The sequence below is a fragment of the Geotrypetes seraphini genome, chromosome 1 (assembly GCF_902459505.1).
Source record: "Geotrypetes seraphini chromosome 1, aGeoSer1.1, whole genome shotgun sequence".
Classification (NCBI taxonomy): Eukaryota; Metazoa; Chordata; class Amphibia; order Gymnophiona; family Dermophiidae; genus Geotrypetes; species Geotrypetes seraphini.
The window spans coordinates 372,825,675-372,850,007 of NC_047084.1; the positions used below are offsets into that span (position 1 = coordinate 372,825,675).

Consider the following 24,333-nt stretch of genomic DNA (forward strand, 5'->3'; position numbering starts at 1 on the left):
ATAGTCATCACATTCAGTAACATCAATGTGTTTGGTTGTTTTTTTTTATTATAAACTATGCATCAGGCTGGTATAATGTCCACAATGTCTGGGCTCCTTTACCCTGTTTTAGTACGAATCTATAAGATGCCTGTCTTTAATTAAATGCAAAATGGGAAATATCTTAACCTTTTCCTATCGTAATAAATTTTACGTTACGCTGGTTCCAATCGTAATTATTTTAGCAAAGTTTTGTATTATTCACCGTTATCATTTATGGCTATTGTAAACATAATGTAAATAAGTCATAAGTCTGTAAATTCAAATATTTTGTGTTCCTGGCTCTTTATTAAGTTCAAGTTCAAGTTCAAGTTTATTTATTCTTGATGAATCGCCTATTTAAATTGCTAGGCGATGTACAATAATAATGACATATATTAATAAATGAAACAAGTACAATATTAATGGTGACATAAAAACAAATTTGTTGTTAAAATTTAACACACTTAATAAACTGAGTGTAAACATAAGTTTAAAATAATTTTGTGGGTAAAACATACAAGACATGTGTGGTTAAGAGGGGGAATAGTTACAATTTTTGATAGAAGAGAAGAAAAAACATAAAAGGGAAAAACAAAAAGGGAGGTTATAATGGTTGTTTTAAAAAATAAAAAAACTAGAAAACTCGGTAACGGTATGAAGATAATCGATTTTTCTTTGTCTTAAGATCCATACGCATCTTTAAAGAGGAAGGTTTTTAACGTTTTTTTAAACAGTGTTAGGTCTTTTAGTTCTCTAATGTATTGTGGTAAAAGATTCCAAGAATGTGGGGCCATAACTGAGAACATGTCTTGTCTTCTAGTTCCTATCATTTTAATAGAAGGCACTGAAAGAAGATTAAATGAAGATGAACGAAGTGATCGTGTTGTACTATATGGAATAAGCCATCTGTTAATAAATTGGGGTTCATTAAAGTTTAAGGCTTTGAACACCAAAAGCAGTAATTTAAAGGTGATACGATGGCTTATAGGAAGCCAATGGGATTTAATCAACAGTGGGGTAACATGATCATATTTTTTAGCTTTGTAAATTAGTTTCACAGCGGTATTTTGTATAAGTTGCAGTCTTCTTTTTTCTTTTTGTGTTACGTTTATAAGAAGGGAATTGCAGTAATCTAATTTAGACATTATTAGGGAATGAATGAGAATGTTAATGGATTCTGGTTGTAAGAATTTTGCAAGAGAGCGAATCAATCGAAGTTTATAAAAACATGATTTAACGATGTTGTTTATATAGTCGTGATATGTAAGCTTATCATCAATCAAAACACCTAATATTTTTAAAGAGGTGACCTGTTCTAAATCAGTATTATTGATAGAGATTGGAGATCTCAATGTTATTTCTTTTTTCCAAGGGAAAAGCATCGATTTTGTTTTATTAATGTTTAATGATAGTTTATTTGTAGTTAGCCAATTTTTTATTGTTACAAGTTTATTGTTAATTGCTACGATGTCATCATTACTATCTGGATCCAATGGATGAATGAGCTGAATATCATCTGCATAGACGAAAGCTGTAAAACCTAGAGATTGGGCTATGTTTAGAAGTGGTGAAAGAAATATATTGAAAAGAAGAGGAGATAATATTGAGCCTTGAGGGATACCATAATCTAATGAGTAACTTTTGGATGAACTATCATTAAATCTAATGAAGGAAGAACGGCTTGACAAAAAGGAAGTCCATACAGACTGTTTATCCACGATGGCAACAACATTTTTGGAATGTCCCGTCATCCGGGACACACGATAGGAAAAGCTTAATGTTATTTTCATTTTTTATTTGTGCACAGTTTGGGTAAAGAGCTAGTAATCGTGATGTTCTCACAAAGTTCCTGTCTCACAGGATATTTACCGGTAACTATGGACTCCTTTTACTAAGCTGCGCTAGCATTTTTAGCACACGCTACAGATTAGCGTGCATTCCCCCCCCCCCCACGCTACACGCCAAGAACTAACGCCAACTCAATGCTGGCATTAGCGTCTAGCGCGCGGCAATTCTGCACATGCTAAAACCGCTAGCGTAGCTTTGTAAAAGGAGCCCTATATCTTCATTGACTTGGGAAACTAAATATACCACACTAGCTGAGAAGTCCTTCTTAAAAGTCTCCCCCAGGAATCAGACAGTAATTGCAGTTCCTAGAATTGGAGGGTAATAATCTCCTATAGGTTTAGCAGAGGGCTGCTGCAGGCTGCAAACTCTGATAAATCCCCGACGGGTCTCATTAGTTCGCATTCACACAATCAAACTTTAATTTTTTTTTGTTTCGGCCAAAACCTGGCAATAAGTTTTGTCTGCAGTTTTGGTTTTGGCTGAAAGTAGTTAGACCGTATCGTTTATCCTCGGGGGTGGGTGGGGGAGGGGGGAGGGTGCAGAGGAAGAAATACTCGTCATGAGGAGTATGCTGGTGTTACTGTTCATTTGAATGTAAACCTTCCTAGTTTACAGTTCATTTAACAGCATTCCCTCTTTTTATAGAAGAAAAGTGATCTCAGTTTATACTTGAGTTTATTACTGTATATGGTTAAGTAAATTCTGAATATTGTTCATAGAGTTCCTTTCCAATAGAGGTTTCATTGATATTAGAACATAGGAACATATGAATTGCCATACTGGGACAGACCAAAGATCCATTAAGCCTAGTATCCTGTTTCCAACAGTGGGCCATTCAGGTCACAAGTACCTAGCAAGATCTCAAGCAGAAAACAGATTTTATGCTGCCTATCCTAGGAATAAGCAGTGGATTTCCTTAAGCCATCGTAATAATGGCTTACAGACTTCACTTTTAGGAAATTATCCAAACTTTTTTTCATATCCAGTGGCATAGCGAAAGTAGGAGGCACTTGGGACGGTGGCACCCCCCCCCTCATGCCTTCCTCTCCTCCGCTCCCCTCGTACCTCTTTAAATCTTCACCAGTGCAAGCAGCTTCTCTAGCCTGCTGCTCACGCTGGTAATAGCTTTCCCTCTGATGTCACTTCCTGGCCCCGTGACAAGGAAGTGATTTCAGAGGACAGCCAGGACAGCACAAAAAGCAAACTGGAGAAGCTGCTCACGTTGGCAAAGATGTAAAGAGGTATGAGGGGAAGGGAGGGTGCGAGCATGGCGTGGGGGCAAAGAGGTACCAGCACTCCCACTAAGACAGCGCCCGAAGAGGTCCGCTCCCCCTTACTATGCCACTGTTTATATCTATGGGAAAAATTATCCAATTTTTATTTCTCTAGCTTGTCTGGAATTTCTGCATATTTCTCTAAATGATCATGGATTTCCTGCATAGAATAGATAAATTTAGCTGGACAGCTAGCTGAACATTACCAATTAAAGTCTTTACCTCATTGGCAGTTAATTTACTCCATAGAATAAATTCTTTCCTGTTGTTCTGTTAATAGATTTCTCATAAGTCTTCTGTTCTGATTGTTAAGCTTTGTCACAGCATCCACTTGACATGATATATTAGTTAATCCAGATTCCATTCACTATATTTTTTGCCTGAACTCAACTTCCCATTATTTCCTGTTTTTCTGTATATCCACGGATATCACTGGTTTCAAGATATTCAAAAAGTCAAGTTAGCAAGAATTACAGATTGCTCCCTAGATCTGACTGCCAGCTACCGACAAGAATGTTACACAAAACATGCACCAATTAAGTCCTATTCAATATGAGGTAATTTGTGGTACAGTTCTAAAACTTGTGTTCAAGCAAAGCTTTTTTAGGAAGTGTTCTCCCTAGGGCCTTTTAGCCGGGCGCTCCGTCCATCTAATTTAGATGACCGCCCGGCTGTAATCTCGATCGCAATCCTGCTGCTGCTGCTGCCGCTGCTCAACATTTTAAAAAAAAACCTTCTCACCGGCTTGGAGATTTACCGGGCTGACTCGGCACAGCCTGAATCGCAGGAGCCTGACTTTTTTTTAGTTTTTAACGCCAGCAAGCGACTTGAACCCATACTCTGGGGCTCTAACATGTGCGTGCCAGCTTCCCTTCTCTTCCCTCCGAAACCTGAAGTCACGTCCTGGGGGGGGGGGGAGAAGAGAAGGGAAGTCGGCACGCACACTTTAGGGCCCCGGAGTATGGGTTCGTTGCAGGAGACAGGTCAGCTTACAACTTGCTCTTGCTTGCTTCGGGCTTTCCTCGCTGCCGGGTCCTGCCTACTTTCTGTTTCCGTGAAGGCAGGACCTGGCAATGAGGAAGGCCCGAAGCAAGCAAGAGCAGCGAGTTGCAAGCTTCCCTCCATCGCTGACCTATGGAAGATAGGTCAGCGATGGAAGGAAGCTTACAACTTGCCTTAGTCCAGCCCTGCACAACATGCGGCCCAAAATGGATCTCATTGTGGCCCGTGCCCGATATGACTCTCACTCCGCTCTCCTGCTCGTTGGGGTTCAGACCATGCCAGCTTCTTCCACTAACAGGAATCACTAAATAGATGCGTCACTCTCGCGCATGCTTCTCAAGAATAGACCTTGACGCGAGAAGGGGAAAGGGGTGTTGAGGGAAGTCCAGCTGTGAAAACGCGCATTTCCTTTTTCTCTTCACTGAGGCAGGAAGGCCCAGGAGCAGGAGAAATGTCCCAGTTTGCCTAGAAATGGCTCGAGGCAAAGCTGTTCTGCTGTCGCGTGCGGGATCCTGTGCCTCGCAGCAGGCTCTTGACAAGAATGGGAAAATCCAGAAGACAATACTTCCAAGGATAGAAGGATTGGGAAGACGATGTGAATATGAAAACACAGCACAAGAAATAGAGACTTGTGGCATTCTGTGTGGAATGCTGATGCATAATGAATTTACTATTACCCATGAAATATTGGCAAAGCAGTCTGCTGGACCAGACTACAGTACAGTGATATGGAGAATGTGGAATAATTATTCAGTGTTCAAGATCAACATGATCTCCTCACAGAAGAAAGACGGAGAGAAAGAAAGAGGCCTGGACCAAAGGGGAAAGACAGGAGGCAGATACTGGAAAGGGGGAGAGAAGGGAAGGAGATAGAGATGTCAGACCATGGGGTGGAGTGGGAAGGAAGGAAAGGAGAAGAGAGAGATGCCAGAGCATAGGGGAGGGGTGGAGACAAAAAATGGAGAGGGGGTGAAGCTGAAATAAATCATGTACAAAGGAGAGAAAGGGCACAGGATATAGAGTTTATTGAAGGGACATAGAAAGAGGGAAGATACCATATGGAACAGAGAGAGGGCGGACACTGGATGGAAAAGGCAGAAAGGATGGACAATGGATGCAAGGGGCAGAGAGAGGGTGGACAGTAGATGGAAGGGGTAGAGAGAGGGCAGAGGCTGGGTGGAAGGGGCAAAGAGAGAGGACAGATGTTGCATGGAAGGGAGCGAGGACAAATGCTGAATAGAAAGAAGAGAGTGAAGAGAAGATGACTAAAGCAGAAACGACAAAAGGTAGAAAAAAAATATTTTTGATACTTTACATAGAATCAAGTAGTATTGTAACTGTATTGATTAAAATTTATCAATAGGAAATGGAAATAAGGCAATTTGGGGGGGGACTAAACCCCTTTCCTCAGGTCAGGACAGGATACCATAACAGCTGTATACTGAACTGTCTTGAAGAAAGATTTGGCATCTGAAAGCTAATTGAAAAATGGATTAGTCCAATAAAATGGTATTTTCATATTTCTCATTATTTTTTTTATTTCTATTTGTTAATTTGTAAAGTGGTGATTGTTATGTAGAAGTTTTTTTCAAATTTACATCTACTGTCTTTATATTTTGCACAGTATGTCACTGCTTCTGTGGTGTTGCATTGTATGCAGTCTGGTTTCTTGGTTCAGTTTAACTTTTGTCTACATATTTCTATTTTTAGTTTGTGATTATTCCATATTGGGCAAGGGTGTATCTGTGTTCTGTGTGTATGAAAAGGACATGGCTTTCTGTTAGCATCGACAACGGGATCAATTGACTGTGTAGGATCTGGTTTGTTTAGTTTTACAATGCGTGTGTTGGTGTTTTAGTGCTCACTGCAGTTCCCCCAACACACAGACACACACATTATAAAGAATTAAATTAAAGTTGTATTATCATCAAGCAGCTTTCAAATGACATTATAAGCAAATAAAAATAAAATATTTTTAATACATTGCTAATTATTACCTGCATCTTTACCTATACTGTTTTGCCCTAGCTCTTACTTTGCACTATAGCAAAATAAAAAAGAAGCAGATAAAGATCAATCCCACAGGTGTCCTTCAAGGCTCAATAACACCTCTCCATAAATTATGTGGAAGAGGTCTAGAAGTGGGGATAGCATCTATTTCACATCCTCAGTGAGACCTCAGGAAGGAACCTAGTGATCAAAACATTATTAGAGGTGTTGTACAGCCATTTCTTGTATGGCTGAATGAGCTATATTTATCTTTTTTTTTTTAGTTGTTTAAATTCATGCAGAAATAAATGGCTAGATTGAACCTAATGACTTCATTAACGCATTTCCCTTTTTTTAAACCTCTATACCATTTGAAAGAGGGTGAATATCTATTCATCTCAAAATGGATACTTCTTAAATTTAGTAAAAATATTCTGGCACAAGTGTCAAACCTTAAAAAAGGAAGTCATATTGAGCATTGGAAAATAATAATAATTAACTAATAAAAATAGTATACATTTAATTTTCCCCACCACCAAATTTCCCCATCCCGCCCCGCCCCACCCGGCTATTTTTTCATGCCACCCGGCTGGAAAAAGTTTCTGGGGAGAACAATGCACCCTTTTTGTGAAGTTCACAGCAGTGCCCTGTAAGGTACCCCACTATTTAGGTGGCATGTCTGGGTGTTCAGTCCATCACTTTGCAGACCCCTCCCATGTCCAACAGGGCTCGTTTTAGGTGTTTTTGATTTGGACGAAAAGTTGGACGGAAATGTGGTATAAAGATGGACGATTTAGTGGCTTGGACGATCAGATCGGCAGGACGTATAATTAGACGATTTTCGAAACAAAAAAATTTTTGGACGTATTTTTTGAAAATGTGTCCTAGGCTGTTTTTTAGTTTGGAAGACTTGCGACTTAGACACAAACAGACTTAGACGTCCCTTTTGATTATGCCCCTCCATGCATCAGCTTATAGAAAATTGAATGCCTAAATTAGAAAATAGTGCCGAATATAAGTGCTAATATTCTATAATTTTAGCATAGAAACAACACTTACATTTAGGCACTAAAGTATCAGAATGAGAGGAATACACTGTAATTTTATAAAAGGGTGCCCAATTTAAGATGGCAAATTGCCACATTTTAGACACTTACTTTATATATAATCACCTATGGGGCTCATTTTCAAAACAGAAAGAAATTTTTTTTAAAACAGTATAAAGTGGCACTTGGATATTTTACTCACCAAAACATCCAAGAAGCCATTTTTGAAACAAACTTTCTATACGTTCTGCTAGGCTTTTTGTCTGCAGTGCCTCTAAATCTCAAGGGGGTGTGTTGTGATTCCTGTATGTCAGTATTGTGGCCTATCATCTTTGTGTTCTTATAATTGTAGTAATTTTTTTAATCTGATTGCTGGAATTACAAATTAACTATGGGGTCCTTTAACTAAGCTGTGGTAAGCACTGAGGGCTGTATTCTATAAACGGTGTTGTAAGTCTGTCGGTGGTAGGCGCCCTATCTTTGCCTAATTTAATTGTTTTAATTGTCTTTAATCGGTTTGGTAATTGATTACATCATTTAAAATCGATTAAAATCTCATTAAAAAAAAAAAGTAGGCACCAGGAGACATCTACAGTATAGGCACTGGAATCGCGTTTACAGCAGGACACCTAACTGTGCTTTATGCCTAAGTGGGTGTGGTTAGGGGGTAGAGTGGGACTTGGGCACCATTAGGTACGATTCTCTAAAGAACTTAGACGCCTGCAACATAGGCCTAAACACTGGCCTACATTAAGATTTTCTTAGGCGTTGTTAGCTGGGATTCTGTTTACGCTGCCTAAGTTTGACTGACACGCAGCCGGCATCCATTTTTGAAGACACTACCAATTTAGATGCCATTTACAGAATCCAGCCTGAGTGTTTCCCACAGATTAAAATTGGGCATGCTGAGACATCCCACAGTAATTTTGTCATGGCAATGTGCTACTCATGAGCTAAAAAATACTTATTTTTTTTAGCACTGGGGAGTGTTTAGGAGCGGAGAGTAATTAGCGCAGCTACATTGTTGCACACTAATTAATTAGCCTATGGCCCTTACTGCCCACGTAGTTGTAGATATAGAATGTAGACATTAGCGCATGAGCCTTTTGCGTGCTCACTCATTCACCAGCTTCTCACAATTACCCATTCAGCCTCCTTCCCATCTCCCTTTGTTCACTTTCCTGTACTCTTTCCCCTATATCCTTTTTGCAGTTATATTCCCTTTGCTCCCTTTGTCTTCTATAACTGTTTATCCCCCTTCCTCAATCTTCCCCCCTTTCCCTAAACTTCATTTGCCTTTCCATTGTAGAAGCAATACTGATGCTGCTGTTTTCCTTTGTTTGTTCCTCCTCCTGCGTCGGCTCACCATGAAGTTTGACCCCACACAGAATACAGAAGAGAAATGTTGCCACTGCTGTCCTCCTGCCACTGGATGACAGAAGGGGTTGGTAGGATTGGAGGACAGAAGACTGGTGAAAGGGTCAGTGTGGTGGAGGGTTGCAAATTAAACCTATCTACTGCTGCATTTGATTCATAAGTGGGCATGTGAGCACGTGCTGTTTCTGCTCTAATGACCTTCGCAATGGATAACCATATGTGGCAGGCCAGCAGTGCTGCCCATGAGCAAGGACACCGGTGGCGTACCTAGGGTATGTGGCACCCGGGGCCCATCATTTTTTGACACCTCCCCATGTAAAAAAATATTTTTTGTAATAACCATGAAACGGAATAAATGGTCAGAATAGAAACAGGCACTGAAAATTTTCTTTTATTGAACCTCATATATGTAACCATTATTCCAAACATAGCATAACATAACATAAATTATGTCTGAATTGTCATGACATCAGAAGTACATATGGAGTAGTTGCAGGAGATGTTTGGGACAGTTCTGATTGTGTTAGTTCGGTTTTATGTGTTTTTTGAATAGAAGGGTTTTTATTTCTTTTTTGAAGGTTTTGTAGTCTGTGGTCGAGGTCAATAGGTTGTAGAGTTGGGGGTCGAGTGTTAGGAGGTTGTCGAACAGTTTTTTTCTTTTGACGTTTTTGGTTGGAGGGTGTGTGAATGGTGCGTGAGTTCTCCTATGTCTGGTTGAGGTGGATTTAATTATTTAGCTGAAGAAATTAGTTACTCGCCCATTCTACACACATTAATTCTCTTCCATTTTTGTTCCCATTCTAAAAAACACTGATAAGTTCCCAGAAAAAAATACATTAAAATAAGAAGTGAAAACAAAGGCCCCTACAGATGAGAACATAACATAAGAATAGCCTAACTGGGTCAGACCAATGGTCCATCATACCCAGTAGCCCATTCTCATGGTAGCCAATCCAGGTCACTAGGTACCTGGTCAAAATCCAAAGAGTAGCAATATTCCATGCTACCGATCCAGGGCAAGCAGACACTTTCCCCACATCTTAACAAAAGACTATGGACTTTTCCTCCAGGAATTTGTCCAAATCTGTCTTAAAACCAGCTACGCTATCTGCTTTTACCATAACTTCTGGCCACTTCATTTTTAAGCTTAGGTCTTTCCTTCCAAACAGAGACCTTGCTAGATGTCAAATACAGCACAAGGTAACTTCACACGGACTTAGCTGTGCAGGAAATGTGAATCTCCTCATACACCCACTATATAGTGCAAAAATGTGCAAAGGTCTGGATTTTTCTTTCGATCACTACAATGCCACACAAGCAGCACTGTTACAAAAGGTCAATGCTAAGAAATGTGTAAGACTTGCTTGACCCCATTTGATTGTGATTGGCATGTGTTTGTTATCTTTTACGCAGTTTGCTTTATACCTTAACCACCATGGACCCCTGAGGAAGGCGTGTCATCCGAAACACGGACCGTGTCGGGTCCCTTGGTTGGCTATAAGGTTGTATATGTTACTGCATTTACTAATAAACAACGCCTGCATCTTGTACTTTGTCTGCAGTCTGTTTGTTGTGTTCTATAAACTTTATAAAACACATTATTATATTTTCTTATAAAGCACAAATTTTAACTGAGCTCTCTGACATCCTCAGCCTTGACATTCACAAAAATAGAAGGAAGAAAAGTTCCCATTTCCTGCTGTCTCATGTCCCCGGCCTATACAATATTTTTCTTCTGCAGAACCTTCAAAAGTCTAAACAAATCCTCGTTTCACTTGCATTATAAAGTACTGAGGATGCCATCTCTCCCCAATCCCAGGTCCTAAAGTCTAAGACAGTAGCACAAACTAGTGCTGCCCGATTCAGGAAAAAAAAATTTCAATTCGATTCAGCCTATTGAATTGGTTTTTCGATTTGATTTTCCTGCCCAATTGGATGTTTTTTTCAAACATCCTGGTGGGTTTATTTTATAGCTTTTTCACCCCCCTTTGGCTTCTCCTAATCACACTGGCGCTCTTGATCCTGAGACATCTGATCTTGGTTGTGTTTATGACCTTTGCTCTCTGTATACCCGATAGGGCAGTTTTTTCTGGATTGATGGATGTCCATTTATTCTGTTATGTTCTGTATGTACTGGTTTGCTCAGTAAAGAAATATTATACAAAAAAAAAAAAATAAAGAAACAAAAAGGACTTTTCCTCTCTCTGTTAAATCCTAGCTCACGTTTGCGGTCCAACACCAGCTCTGGCAGGATACATATTTCAAATCTGACATATTGTAATCACAAAACAGAAAATAAAATTAGTTTTTCTACCTTTTGTTGTCTGGTTATTTTTCAAATCTTGTTGGTCCAAGGCTTTGGTTGTCTTCTGATAACTTGCTTGTCAGGGTCTCCTTCTTTCTTCTTTCTGCATGCTCCGTTTCCCTTCCCTCCCCAGGAGCTCTGGCATCTTTCCTTTTTTTGTCTCCCTCCACAGATCCACCTTTACTTAACTACTCTTTCATCCAGCATCTCTCCCTCCTTCCCCACCCCCCCAGGGTCCACCATCTCGCCCTTTCTTTTCCCAACTACCCTCCTATCAAGTATCTCTATCCCCCCTCCACACCATCCCTTGTGTCCAACTTCTCTCCCTTTCTGTTCCTTCCCTCCCTAAAACCCATGGTCCATCATCTCCCTCCCTCTCCTCTATTTTCAGACCCATTATTTCTTTCCACCCAAAGTCCGGCATATGCACGTCTCTTTGAACCCCCCCCCCCTTCCCTCCGTCTACTTCTACCCCAGGGCACCCCTCCCCTGAAGGCCTTTCCCCCCCCTCTGACATCAGAGGAGGGGCAAGACCACGGCGGAGGAAACAGTGCCAAAGCAGCGCAAAGATTGCTGACATCGCGATCTTGCTGCAGACTGCTTCTCTATGGTAAATGGTGTGGGGAGTCCGGGGGGGGGGGAAATCCGGACACCAGACGCCAGGGAGAGAACTGGACGTCGGGGGGGGGGGGGAAACCGGACGCCGGGGGGGGATCAGACGCCAATTACTTCAAGGCCCGGAGCACCCCCTCAGGGCTTACACCTGGGGCGGATCGCCCCCCTCCCTTGGTACGTCACTGGCAGTGGCCAAGGCCATATTAATCATAGGTTCACTATACTCTGGCTCCTGCTTTTTATACCTCAGCTTACTAAACTAAAATTAGAATCCTGCTGATTTGGTCCTCAATTTGGTGGAGTAACTGGCTAATTTCCCTGTGGACTACAGTCTCCGGGAATAAAAGACTTACTTTCCAACTTCTTTCTGGAACCTCTCCATATTGCTCCTTCCTAACTCTCTCCTCCTCGGCCCACTCACAAGCTGGCAAATCAGGCTGACATATGCCAGCTTACATTTATATTGCTAGAATTTGTATTCATTTATTACTGGCTTAAATCTTTTACCTCTGGTTTCAAATCCCTACTGCTGACTTTTTGTGTTTGTTTTGGCCCAGCTCACTTTCCCCTACACCTAAGCTTCTGCGCCTGTGGGAATCTCCATCCCCACTCACTGACATTTGTAACAGGGAAATCAAAAGTGGAGACATAATTATCCTTCATTTACTATAGACCTCCTTCCTCTATAATCAGCCATCACAGCAGCAATGTTTCATAAATGCCCAGTAGATGAAGGCTCCACCAAGAAACTGGTATGCATGTGTAGGAACTTCACTAGTCCATAATTAACTCCATTTACATGTCTTAATCCATATGGAAAGTGTTATTAATCTCACACACAGCAGCTCTAGTGAGAATAGCAGCCCTCTTGGAAGAGAAGTCAGAGAAGCAGGACAGGTGCTAGCTTACTCTCAGGTGTTCAACAGTGGAAAGACATCCTGTTGTTCTATAGAAACACAGAGTGCCTATTCCTTTGTCTTTCTATTAAAGTTTGGGAGCAAACTTTCCATGAACTGAAGACAGTCTGACACCCCCCCTCTCCTCCACACACACGTACACCCATCTTGCAAATCTTTTTGTGATCAGGGATATTTAGCAATGTACTAGAAATCCATAGCTATTTGGCTGTGTTCCATTTTTGTGAAAGAGAAATAGTTTGCATTTTCTGAAAGGCCTGCAGCTATTGGAAGCTTGAATCCTAGGAGAAGGGAGGAGAATCACAGTAAGAGGCACCAGAAATTGCAGGTATCTATCAAGAAAAAAATCTATAATAATAACAGAAGAATTCACAGTTTCCTGGGAAAGTCTTGACGGCAAAAGCGGCCAAAGGCCTCTCTTACCCAGAAATATTCACTATGAATAGTTTTTTAATGGATAAATGAAAGTTTCCAAGTTGATTAATTCTGGAAAGTCGTAGTGTAGTAATATTTTCTTGCTTCAGTAAAACTTATTTTTTGGAACACTTTCAAGGCATTAATAACTTTTAAAATCAGCATATATTATTTTGATCTTTTTGGGCAAACAAGTAATTTCTGTCCCCTGTCTGGGACTGTAGGAGTTTGCTTTATTTCATTAAGTTCCAAATGTGGATCCTTTCAAGACTAAATCTATGAAAAAGATTACCTGTGTGAATTTTATTGTTTGTATTTGCAGACATTTGACTGAACTTCTAGCCCCTCCCCCCTTCCAATTCCCAATGCTGCTGCCACTTCCATTAAAATACTACTTGATCTACTGATATTTTAGCCCTTCTTCCTGGAAATGACCCTTAACTTTACCATACCACTGGTGTTTCATGCCATGGGTATTTGCCAAAGGACTGCGCCCAAGAAGCAAGTTGAGCTCCATAAGTGAGCTCCTTAGGGTGAACTCCAGGGCTGTTTAACTCACATGTTTGCGATGTCTTTAGTCTCTCTATTTTTGGTATTTTTCTGGCTTAGTCTTGGGGTGATACTAGATGGCCACCTGTCCCTTTCAGCCCATATTTCTCAGGTAGTCTCTGTCTCCTTCTACTACCTGCGCCAGCTAAAAAAGATCAAACCGTACATCACTAAACCTGACCTAGCCCAACTCCTCTATGCCTATGTTCTCTCCAGAATGGACTATTGTAACTCCATCTTCAATGGAATCACCACCAAAGAACTCAAACGCCTCCAGCATGTCCAGAACTCTGCGATCCGCCTCCTACATGACCTGGATTACCACGACTCCATCTCCCCAGCTCCCAATGCAGAACACTGGCTTTCAGTTAACAAATGCTATGTTTTCAAAGTCCTCGTGATGGCCTACAAGACATTCTACCATATCACCCCTGCCTCCATCACATCAAAACTACCTCAATACACTCTTATCTGCCCTCTCTGCTCTGAGGCTGAGAAACCACTATGCATCCCTGCAGAAAGATCTCTTCAAATAGAAATAGCGCGCAGACGCTCATACAGCCACTTCATCCCTCGTCTTTGGAACCAATTGCCTGCTCAGATAAGATCACAGGACTCGCTGATGACCTTCTGTAAAACACTGAAGACTCACCTTTTCATGTGAACAACCCCCTCGGACTGCCTTCTCCTTGCTCCTAGCTCCCCTTCCTAACTCCCACTCCCCTGCTCTCCCCTCCCTCTCCCTCTTTGCTCCCCCTCCCCTTCTCCCCTCCTGTCTTTCTACGACCACCCATAAACTTTGTCTTATAATTTTATTGTGAATGTCAATTGTAACCCATTTTGAGCTCCCAGGAGAACAGGATAGAAATCTTAATTAATTAATTATTTCCTTCAGTTCCAGCTCAGCCCCTGTTGGAAGCTATTATGTGTTCTTCTATGGCTCACAGTATTCATCCTATTCCCATGGTCTAGTCCTGCCATTATCCTAGCCTATCCCACAGAGTCTCTCCTCAGCAAGTATATTTTTAGATTAACTGCTCTTCTTGTAAACCTACCCAAAATAAGTCCTCATTTTCCTTATTCTCATTGGGAATTGTTGAAGTGTTAAGTCTTTACACTCTTAAGGCCTCAACTATGTATGATCTTCTGCTTAGTGTCCATGCTCACTTCCCATGTCTTACTGAGACATAGTTAAGGAATTGGGAGGAGTTCTGACTATAGCAGGGCTTTCCCCTTAGTTCTTCAGCTTTTCATACTGGCCATTCCTCCAAGAGGGGTGAAGATACAGCTGTTAATTTTCTGGTCACAGGCGCCCAATTTCACTTTCTCTTACCCTGACTTACTCAGTTTATGAATAGCATTTCACTCTCCTCCTTACCTTTAGGCTTTTAGTGCCCTCTGATGCCTGGGATTCACTTCTTCAAACCTTAGCAGACGCTTCTATTCTCCAATCTTTTAATTGTTGGTGATTTCAACATAAGTATTGATTAATCCAACCCATCACAGATCTACCTATTTTCTTTCTTTTTTTTATATAATCTAAACTTATTTCAAAGTATCACTTACCTCACACATACTGCTGGACATTTTCTTGATCTAGTGCATCACTAAATCCTCCCTTATTCTATCCTTGATTGACATCTCTAGTCTTCCATTATCTTGGTCTCATCAACCCTTCTTATCTTTTTCAAGCAACTGTTCTTCCTCGTCCTCCCCGCTGCTTTCCTCTTCATACCAAAGTCAACAGTTACATAGCCTTGTATACATAGCCTTGTACTCTGCCCCTTCTCTGCTTTCCCCAACAATTTTGTTTCCCTCCCTCTCAAAGATCAAGCCCACAGCTGGAATCAGGTCCTACAGGATAGACTTGACTCTTTTGCCCCACTCTACACTTATATACTCCCAATTCACCAAAGAGCTCCAAGCCCTCGGTTACTCAAACAAGCTAGGAAGGCTGAGCACATCTGGCATAAACATTGAATTCTGGCATTAATTAAAATAACTTTGCAAAACACAATTATGTTGTTTAAATATCCATCTTAAGAAGGTAAGGCAAACTATTTTTCGAATGTGACAAGTAGGGTTTCCAACACCATCACAGCACTGAGACTGATGTCACCTCATGTCTTAAAGAACTTCACTCTATTCCAGACATGGGTAATAGTCTCGTTGGACCTTTCTTCTTTGTTTGATCTTATAGATCACTCTGTCTTGCTTACTCACACCTTTCTGATATTGGTTTGTCAGGGACAGTTATTAGCTGGTTTTCTTCATTTCTACTAGGTGGTCCTTTCTCTATAAAATTTTCCACCTGTATCTCTAGGTCCAATCCTATTTCTTGCAAAGTCCCAGAGTGCTCTATCCTCTTTCCATTATTCTTCAATATCTTTTTAAGCTTGCTAGCTGCTTTTATTCAGTAAATTAATATTAAGGCATTCTTTTATGCTTATGACATTCTGTTAACATTTCCAGTTAATTTTGATCTCCATTCCTTTTAAGAATGTTTACCCTTTTGATGGGAAAAAAAGCCATCCTCACCAACTGGCTCTTCCGTGATCCCCCATCATATGCCCAATGGAGATCCCTAATGATAGTGCACGCAACACTGGAGAGACGCATGGTGGGAGACTTGACTCTTGGCCCGGGTCGCAAATTTTGTCAGGTGTGGGAGCACTTCTGGCAGGACCTCACACCGCGTGCTCGCAGTAGATTTTTGAATCTTTAAGATTTTATTCCCACTCTCAGCTGTTGGACTGGCCATGGACTCTTGGGGAGGGGAGGGGAGGGGAGGGGAGGGGGGATGGGAGGGGAACTGATTATATTGTTGAAAATGTTATTTCCTGAATGTATTTGCTTCTTACTGCTGGAATAATAAAAATCATTTAAACATAAGAATGTTTAAACTTCCTAATAAATTGACTTGATCATCAAACTAGTTCTCAAGCATGAAAAGACAGATTCCTGCTCAGTCACTGGGGTTTTGCCCAGGTCCTTTATGATCACAACTCTATTTGACCTTCCCACCCCAACTGTGTTCTCCTTCCATTACTCAAGAGTCATTGACTCTCAACTATCTTTTAAGGAACAGGTTCTGGTTCCCTTGATTTTTCCATGTTCCACATTCTTATTCAAACATTTCTGTTTTCTCAACTAGATTACTGTAACTCAGTCTATGATTACCAGTTATCAACTTAAGCACCTTCAAACTTTACAGAGTTCTGCAACTAGACTACTCTACTGGACTCTCAGAGAAGTGACCAAGTTTCCCCTCTCCTTATCCACCTGCACTGGCTCCCAGTTCACTTTCACATTTTGAGAATCTCTGTTTGGTTCACAAGGCATATTATCTGTACTTACCCTCACATACCTACACAGATTTGAGATCCCTATTGTCTAATCCTTCCAAAACCCTACGCAAGCTCATTATGAATAAACTAGGTATTGTACCTTTTTCTTCTTAGCTCCCAAACTGTGCAACAATTTCCCTCCTATTATCTATGCTGAAGCATTATATAAGAAACTTAAAAGACCCTCCTCAAAATACATTTCTTCATTCTGACCTAGGTGACTAGGGGTTGGGTTAAACCTTTTGTTCAGATCACTCAGATAGCAGTCTCTGTTCTTGCTTTGTATGATTTTTGTTTCCTTTCCTATTTTAATTGGCATTCCTTTCCTTATTTTATTATTAATAGTGCCCAACTTGGGGGCGGAGCCTGATGAATACGGAGAGCGGACGCATGGAGTAAGAGCTCCTCCACGCCGGCACCTAATTACAAGATTATTGAGCTTATTCTATACCTTGCTGGGTTCTGCTTACCGCTACCGACTTTGCCTCCTACCATACATGTCTCCGCCGAAAGCAGCTAAGCGAGATCCTGCTTTGATTCAGCCTAGTGGTAAACGGCCCAAGACTGATTCCAGCTCACCTGACAAAATGGTGACGAAACACGAGGAGTCGCAAATCGATACCCTCATTATAGAAATGCGTATCATGCAGGAACAGGTAGACAAAACAAAACTTGTGCGAGCGGAAATAGAGGCTTTGAATGATCAATTTGTGGACGCCAGACACAGGCTGGATGCCCTCGAAGAGAAAACTCAATCGCTCTCCACTAAATGCTCACTGATTGAAAAACATGATAAACTTATCTTATCACTGCAGCGTGACTTGGAAGATTTATCAAACCGTGGTAGGCGGAGTAATATTCGCATTATTGGAATACCTGAGAAGGCGGAGGGCCCTGACATTATGGCTTTTCTGATTGAGTTCCTTCCTAAATCACTTGGTCTCTCCTTTACCATCCTGCTGGAAATCGAGCGGGCACATCGTGTTCCATCTCACCCCTCCACGCTGTCTACCAAGCCCAGGCCTATCGTGGCAAAAATATTGCGATTTCAACACGCCTTACAGCTTATCAACGCAGCGAAGTCTCACCCTCAACTTCTATACCAGGGCAAGATATTTTTCATCGCACCTGATCTCGCCAAGTCCACTGCACTCAAACGAAAGGAATTCCTATCATACCGCCAACAATTGAAAGATCTTGGAGCTAAATATGGCCTCATGTATCCAGCCCGAATGAAGGTGACATACAATAATCGCACCACTTCCTATCTGGAGCCTGCAGATCTGAAATCCTTCTTAGACTCCATTCAGAATGCAATGACCTGACTTGGTTTATAAGTGGATAAATTGATTTTTCTTTTTCTCTGCCTCTGCCTTAATGGAATAACTAAGATTCATTGTTCATGTTGGTATGGAGCGGTTCAATGCTCCTGTGTTTACTCACTGTTACACTGACTCACCCACGTATTGTTGTTTATACTGTTCACATGTGCATGCTCTTCTACACAGTCATGCCTTGTGTGTGTTTGCTGACCCTTCTATATCCTTCCTTCCTCTTCTCCTTTTTTCTCTTCTGCTGTTCGACTATGGTATGGTATGCATTTACTTGTGTTTGCTTTTTCTAATCTGAAGCAGTTGCTGATTAGTTCAAGGAACTGTATGTCTCCATTGTCTCTGATTTCCTCTTATGGCTGATCTTCATATTTTGTCATATAATATCAATGGGCTTAATCATCCCATAAAAAGAAAAAAGATAACTATCTATTTAACTGCTAAACATCCAGATGTTATTTTCCTTCAAGAGACACACCTTCCCTCTGGGCCTGCTCTTAAATTGAACATCCAGGGATATTCCTTTCATATATTTCACCTGCGCCTAATAAAAAGCAAAACGGGGTTTTTATTCTTTTCAAAAATAACATTCCCATTACCATCTTATCGCAAAAGACGGATACAGAGGGAAGGTGGTGTCTGACACACGTTGCGTTGCACTCAGTGGAATATGTATTTTTGAACATATATGCTCCAGTTTCAGATCACCAAGAATTTTTTAGAAGTCTACAATCTGTGCTTCTTGAATTTTCTTCCAAATCACTAATCATTGGTGGAGATTTCAATCAAATACAAGATATAGTTCTAGATAGATCCTTCTCGTGCAAATCTTCTCAATCCAAGACTCATCTTGAATTACATACTCTCATTAACAACTTTTCTCTCTCTAATCCTTGGAGATTGCTTAATCCTAAGGGTAAAGAATTTACACACTTTTCTCCTCCCCATAATACTTATACGAGAATTGATTACTTTCTTGTATCCTCGCACCTCACTCAGCTCCTGACTAATTCTAGTATTCATTCTATTAGTCTCACAGACCATGCCTCATTTCCATATCTCTTCTCATGTCTGTTCCACCAACACTACATCCCTCCTAGAGATTAAACAACCACCTCCTGTTGGATGATGACATAATAGAGAAAATTAGAATATTTACAGTAGAATTTTTCGATATGAACCCTAAAGATCCTGAAGTGTGTCCCTCCATTGTGTGGGAGGCCTATAAGGCTACTCTGAGGGGTGAATTGATTAAACTCTCTGCCAAGAAAAAGAAACTCACTTTACGAAGGGAGAAGGAGTTAGATTCCTCCATTAAACAATTAGAACTTAAACATATGTCTGATCACGTGCATGATCCCTCTATATATCATCAGCTACTACGACTCAAATATGAATATAATTCCTTGATCTCCTACAAAGCTAGACAGGACCTATTTATGTTGGCCTCGGACCATTGCGTGGGAGACAATGCTATGGGAAAACCGCTAGCTAAATATCTTAAGACAAAATCTAAAAGATTTACTATTTCATCTATTTGCACTCCCTCAGGCCAACTTGTCACTTCTATAGACTCCATTAAATCTCAATTTGAACTTTTTTACTCTAAACTATATAACTCTGAACTCCCTACACCTGAACCTGACTATGACTCCTTCTTAGACAAATTGCAACACCCCCAATTGACGGCATCCGCTAAGTCAGAGTTGGAGACACCTATTTCGGTTACAGCAATCAAATCAGCAATTTCATCAATAGCGAAAAACAAAGCTCCCGGCCCTGATGGGATTACCAACGAATTTTATAAAAAATTAAATACCGCTCTAGCCCCGCATCTCTTACAATATTACAATTTCATTCACAATTTTCCTGACAAACAATTTAACTTTGCAGAGTCCACCATTATAGTATTTCCGAAACCAGATAGAAACCCCACCCTGGTTAAGAATTACCGCCCTTTATCTTTATTGAACTTGGATTATAAAATTTTGGCCAAGATTCCTTCTATCAGATTGAATACAGTTATTGCTAAGTTGATTCATCCTGATCAGGTTGGATTCATCCGACATAGATATATTGGTGATAATATGAGACTTTTTCACCATATTAATGCCTATGCTAAGTCTATCTCGGAACCCATGGTAGGTTTGGCCATTGACACTGAGAAAGCTTTCAATCGTGTGGAATGGCCCTTCCTGCTACGGGTTCTGCGATGGTATAACTTTGGTGATTATTTCATTGATTGGATTAAAACACTGTACTGGCGTCCTACTTCCCGTATTTTGATTAATAACACCCTCTTGAATAAATTCTCCTTACATCGAGGATCCAGACAGGGATGGCCCCTCTCACCATTGTTATTTAACCTCGCTTTGGAGCCCCTTCTTTCTGCTATTAGCCAATCTGATTTTATTGACGGTATTCCTTCTTCCTAAAGACAAATTAAATTAGCTGCTTATGCTGATGATGTCCTCCTCTTTATTCGCAATCCCTCAATTTCCCTCCCAGCTCTTGTTACCCTTATTAAAGAATACTCATTCTTATCCGGCTATTCCGTTAATTGGGAAAAGTCGGAAATTTTCCCTTTCAACGGTTCTATTTTCCAGGTGGACTCATCCCATCTCCCATTCCACTAGTTGGACACACCTGTCAAATATTTAGGCATAATGATTCATAAAGACTCATCCTACGTCATGGAACTGAATATATCGAAAATTAAATCGCTCATTCAACAAACCTTATCCAACTGGTCCCTTTTATTTCTGTCTTGGTGGGGCAGACTGGCCTCGATTAAAATGAATCTGATGCCACGAATCATTTACATACTATCCATGCTACCTTCCCTTTGTAAACAATCACTATTTTCTTGGATTGATAAGAATCTATCCCGCTTCCTTTGGAATCATAAACAACCTCGCATTGCTCTAGCTAAATTGCAAGCTTCAAAGGTAAATGGTGGTATGAATTTCCCCGATATTCATTTCTACTATTTAGCTTCCCTGGCTAAATACGGTGCTCAGATATGGCACCTTGGCTGGAACTGGAAATGCATTTATGTTACCCTTACCCCATTTTCTCATTATGCACCATGTCCCTCCCAGCGACTTTAAGAATCTATGGCCTTTTGAGTGCAACGCAGCGTGCTTTACGACATCTGGATACTATGACAGACCTTTCATTATATAATACTACAAAAATGACCATTTGGAATAATTCGAGATTGAAATGCAACGGTAAGATGTTTTTCTGGAGAAAGTGGCAAAAAGCTGGCCTCTGGACTGTGGACCAACTGGTTTGTGAAAATAATATAATACCTTTTGCTTCCTTTTGTTTTCAGTTTCATATCCTGGCGAACTATCATTCTCAATGGTTAATACTCACCTTGTGTGTGTCATCTATGCTATCATCCCTGTCTACACCTACTGCTATGCCCTCTTTTTACTATTGGAGTGATTTGGTCATCTTTCAAGGGAGAGCGGTGTCTGTGTTTTATAAAATCAAGAGAGATTACAAATATACTTTCTCATCTCAAGATCTGTCTCAATGGCAATCGATGTTGTCTTCTCCCCTCTCTGATGTTAACTGGAGTGTCTACTGGACAAGAACTAATCGCCCGCTGCTGTCTTCCAGAATATCTCAATCTATGTACTTTGTTCTATGGCAAGCATTATAGATGCCTCATCGCATGTGGAAGGCAAAACTGAGGCCAGATCCCACTTGTTGGCACTGTCAGAGCTCTGATGGCACCATGGACCATATGCTGTTTCACTGTTCTAACATTCGACCTTTCTGGAATAGCGTCTGGAAGACTATTAAACTTATTACTTCTAATCCTTCCGAAATTTCATTTGACATTGTTATGCTTCACTCTCAACAACCTTGTTTTGCCACTACGGATTGCCCTCCAAAACTAAGACACTATGTTCGTTATTGCTCTTATGCATATTCTTAGGAATTGGAAATCAGCCTCACATTTAGACTATATTTTCTGGTGGAATTCACTGTATTTATATAACAAACATGAACAATATGCCACTGAAAAACATTATATCTCCAATCTACCCTCTAGGATGCCTATATCACCTTGGAAATTTCTTAACAGATTCCATCCATCTGCTTCCGCAGCCATACCATAGCTTTTTCTTTTCTTTTTTCTTTCCTCTTCTTGGTCTGTTTTCAGTATGTTTTCTCTTTTCTTTTTTGCTTTCCTCCCACTTTCCATTCGCCTGTTATATGCCTTTCTATGGATAGCTGTTATTCGAGATACCGTATCCTATTTTTTGATCAGTTGTGCTATGTATTGCTGTATTTTGGGTTTGAGTTTTTTGTATTGTTTTCTTCTGTATTGCTCAAAATAACCAATAAAAAGTTTGAACTGAAAAAATAGTGCCCAACTTAGCAGTATTTTGCCTACAAGGCTGTGAAAGGGGCATACAACCAGCTGGTGTCAAAAACAGTTTCCACCAATGCTGAAGAAATAATCCTTTCCTTATGTTATTATTAATTTGAGTGTACACTACTTTGTCCTGCTTATCAGCACAAGTGGTTAATATGTCAATAAAAATATTTTTCAAATAAACAATAAAGTACCTCTTCCAGTCCTGCTAAGCAACTTTTTAATAGTGTCTCCATTCTTACTCACCAAGAGATGAATTGCTCTCCTCTGGCACTTCCTACTGCTAATGATCTATTCTAGCCCATTATTTTCTCAATAAGGTTGAGCTGCTCTGTAAACCATTTGGAAGCAGTTTGGTCGTTAAGATCTGTGAGGCATCAAGGGGTAAATGCTGCATATCTGTGCTGATCCGATTGCCTAGATGCCAGGACAGCGTTATTCAGGTGGTACAGGTGGTATCTAATGATGTGCTAAAGCCCAGTACAGTAAAGGAGTCTGAATATCCACGATCCTACCTGCCATTATATTCCTACATCATGTTCGGAGAGCCCCGATGGCCTACATTGAGGGCCTTTTCTATTAAACCGTGCTAGCAATTTTTAGCGCAGAGAGCCGCGCTGAATGGCCCACACTGCTCCCGACGCTCATAGAGTTCCTATGAGTGTCGGGAGCAGTGCGGGCCATTCAGCGCAGATCTCTGCGCTAAAAACTGTTAGCGCAGTTTAATAGAAGAGAGGGAGAGTTTCGATCTCCCTGCTCATCCACATTAAATGTCTGGACTTTATTTATTTCATTTTGTTTTTACCTTAAGTTTGTTTTATTTCTGTTGGGTTTTATGTTCATTCAACTTTATCTACTCTTGTTTTGATTTAATTTTTGTTATTTTGTTTTTTTCCTTTGGTCTGATTTTTTGTATGTAAGTAATTGTTTATATAGGTGCTTTAGTTATATTGTGATCCTTTTGGACAATTAGGGATATTTTCTAAGCATCTAATATTGGATGCGTTATTGTTTGTGAACCGATGTGAACTTCAAAGAGGTATTGGGTGTACAGTGCTTTGATCCCAGTCCTACACAGTATTTTCCAAGGCAGGAGAGGGCAGCTGGAGAGGCACGAGAGGGCAGCCGGAGCACCGGCGAGTGAAGGAAATTACTCATGGTATGCTCCAACCGCCTCTTCCTGTACTAAAATCGGGCCTCCCAATTAGAAGCTGCTTCTAAATGTGCTCACTACAAAAAAACCTCCATCTGCTAAAACAAATACAAAATGCCGCCATCTGACTCCTAAAGAATGGCCACATATGAGACCCGATTGCCCCAGTGTTGCGCACTACCCATTGGCTGCCGATCGACAAATGATGCATATTCAAAGGCATAGTAATGGCCTACTGGTGCCAGAATTGCGCCTCCATAGGCACTTAAGCTGCCTAACACCACTGTGGGCATTAGGTGGCCTAAAACACATATGTAAGCATAATTCATGACAAAGGAGTGTCCCAAACAACAAAAAGTGTCAGTCCCTTGGGAGCAGCGAGTGTTCTGCTGCCATTCTGGCTGGTCGCTGAATGTCATGAAGTAGAGTTCAGCGGCACTTTTTCTGCTGAGCATGACATTTAAAAAAAAATTATATCATTCCTCCCAAAGAAGAGATCTGAAACTCGGCCGGAGTTGAGGGATGAACTGCGTTTTGGTTCAATGCTTTTTGGTTTGTTTTGCCACAGTTGTAGTATGAAGATTACATTTGGGACTTAGAAATCGACAACGAATGACTTATTGTTTGATTATTTGGGCATTTTTTTACACTTTGGGTGACTGCCACTTTTTGTTGTTTGGGACACTTCCTCAGACATTTGAGCAGAAATAATTGCAGAGACATCTACATCCTATAACTCTACAAGCTCA

At 40.7% G+C, this 24,333-nt stretch overlaps 1 protein-coding gene across 5 annotated transcripts in view; it reads right to left on the reverse strand.

Moving 5' to 3' along the window:
- The window catches only part of CSGALNACT1 (chondroitin sulfate N-acetylgalactosaminyltransferase 1), a 306,262-nt gene that overhangs the window by 142,623 nt on the left and 139,306 nt on the right, over positions 1-24,333 (reverse strand). The window lies entirely within an intron of this gene.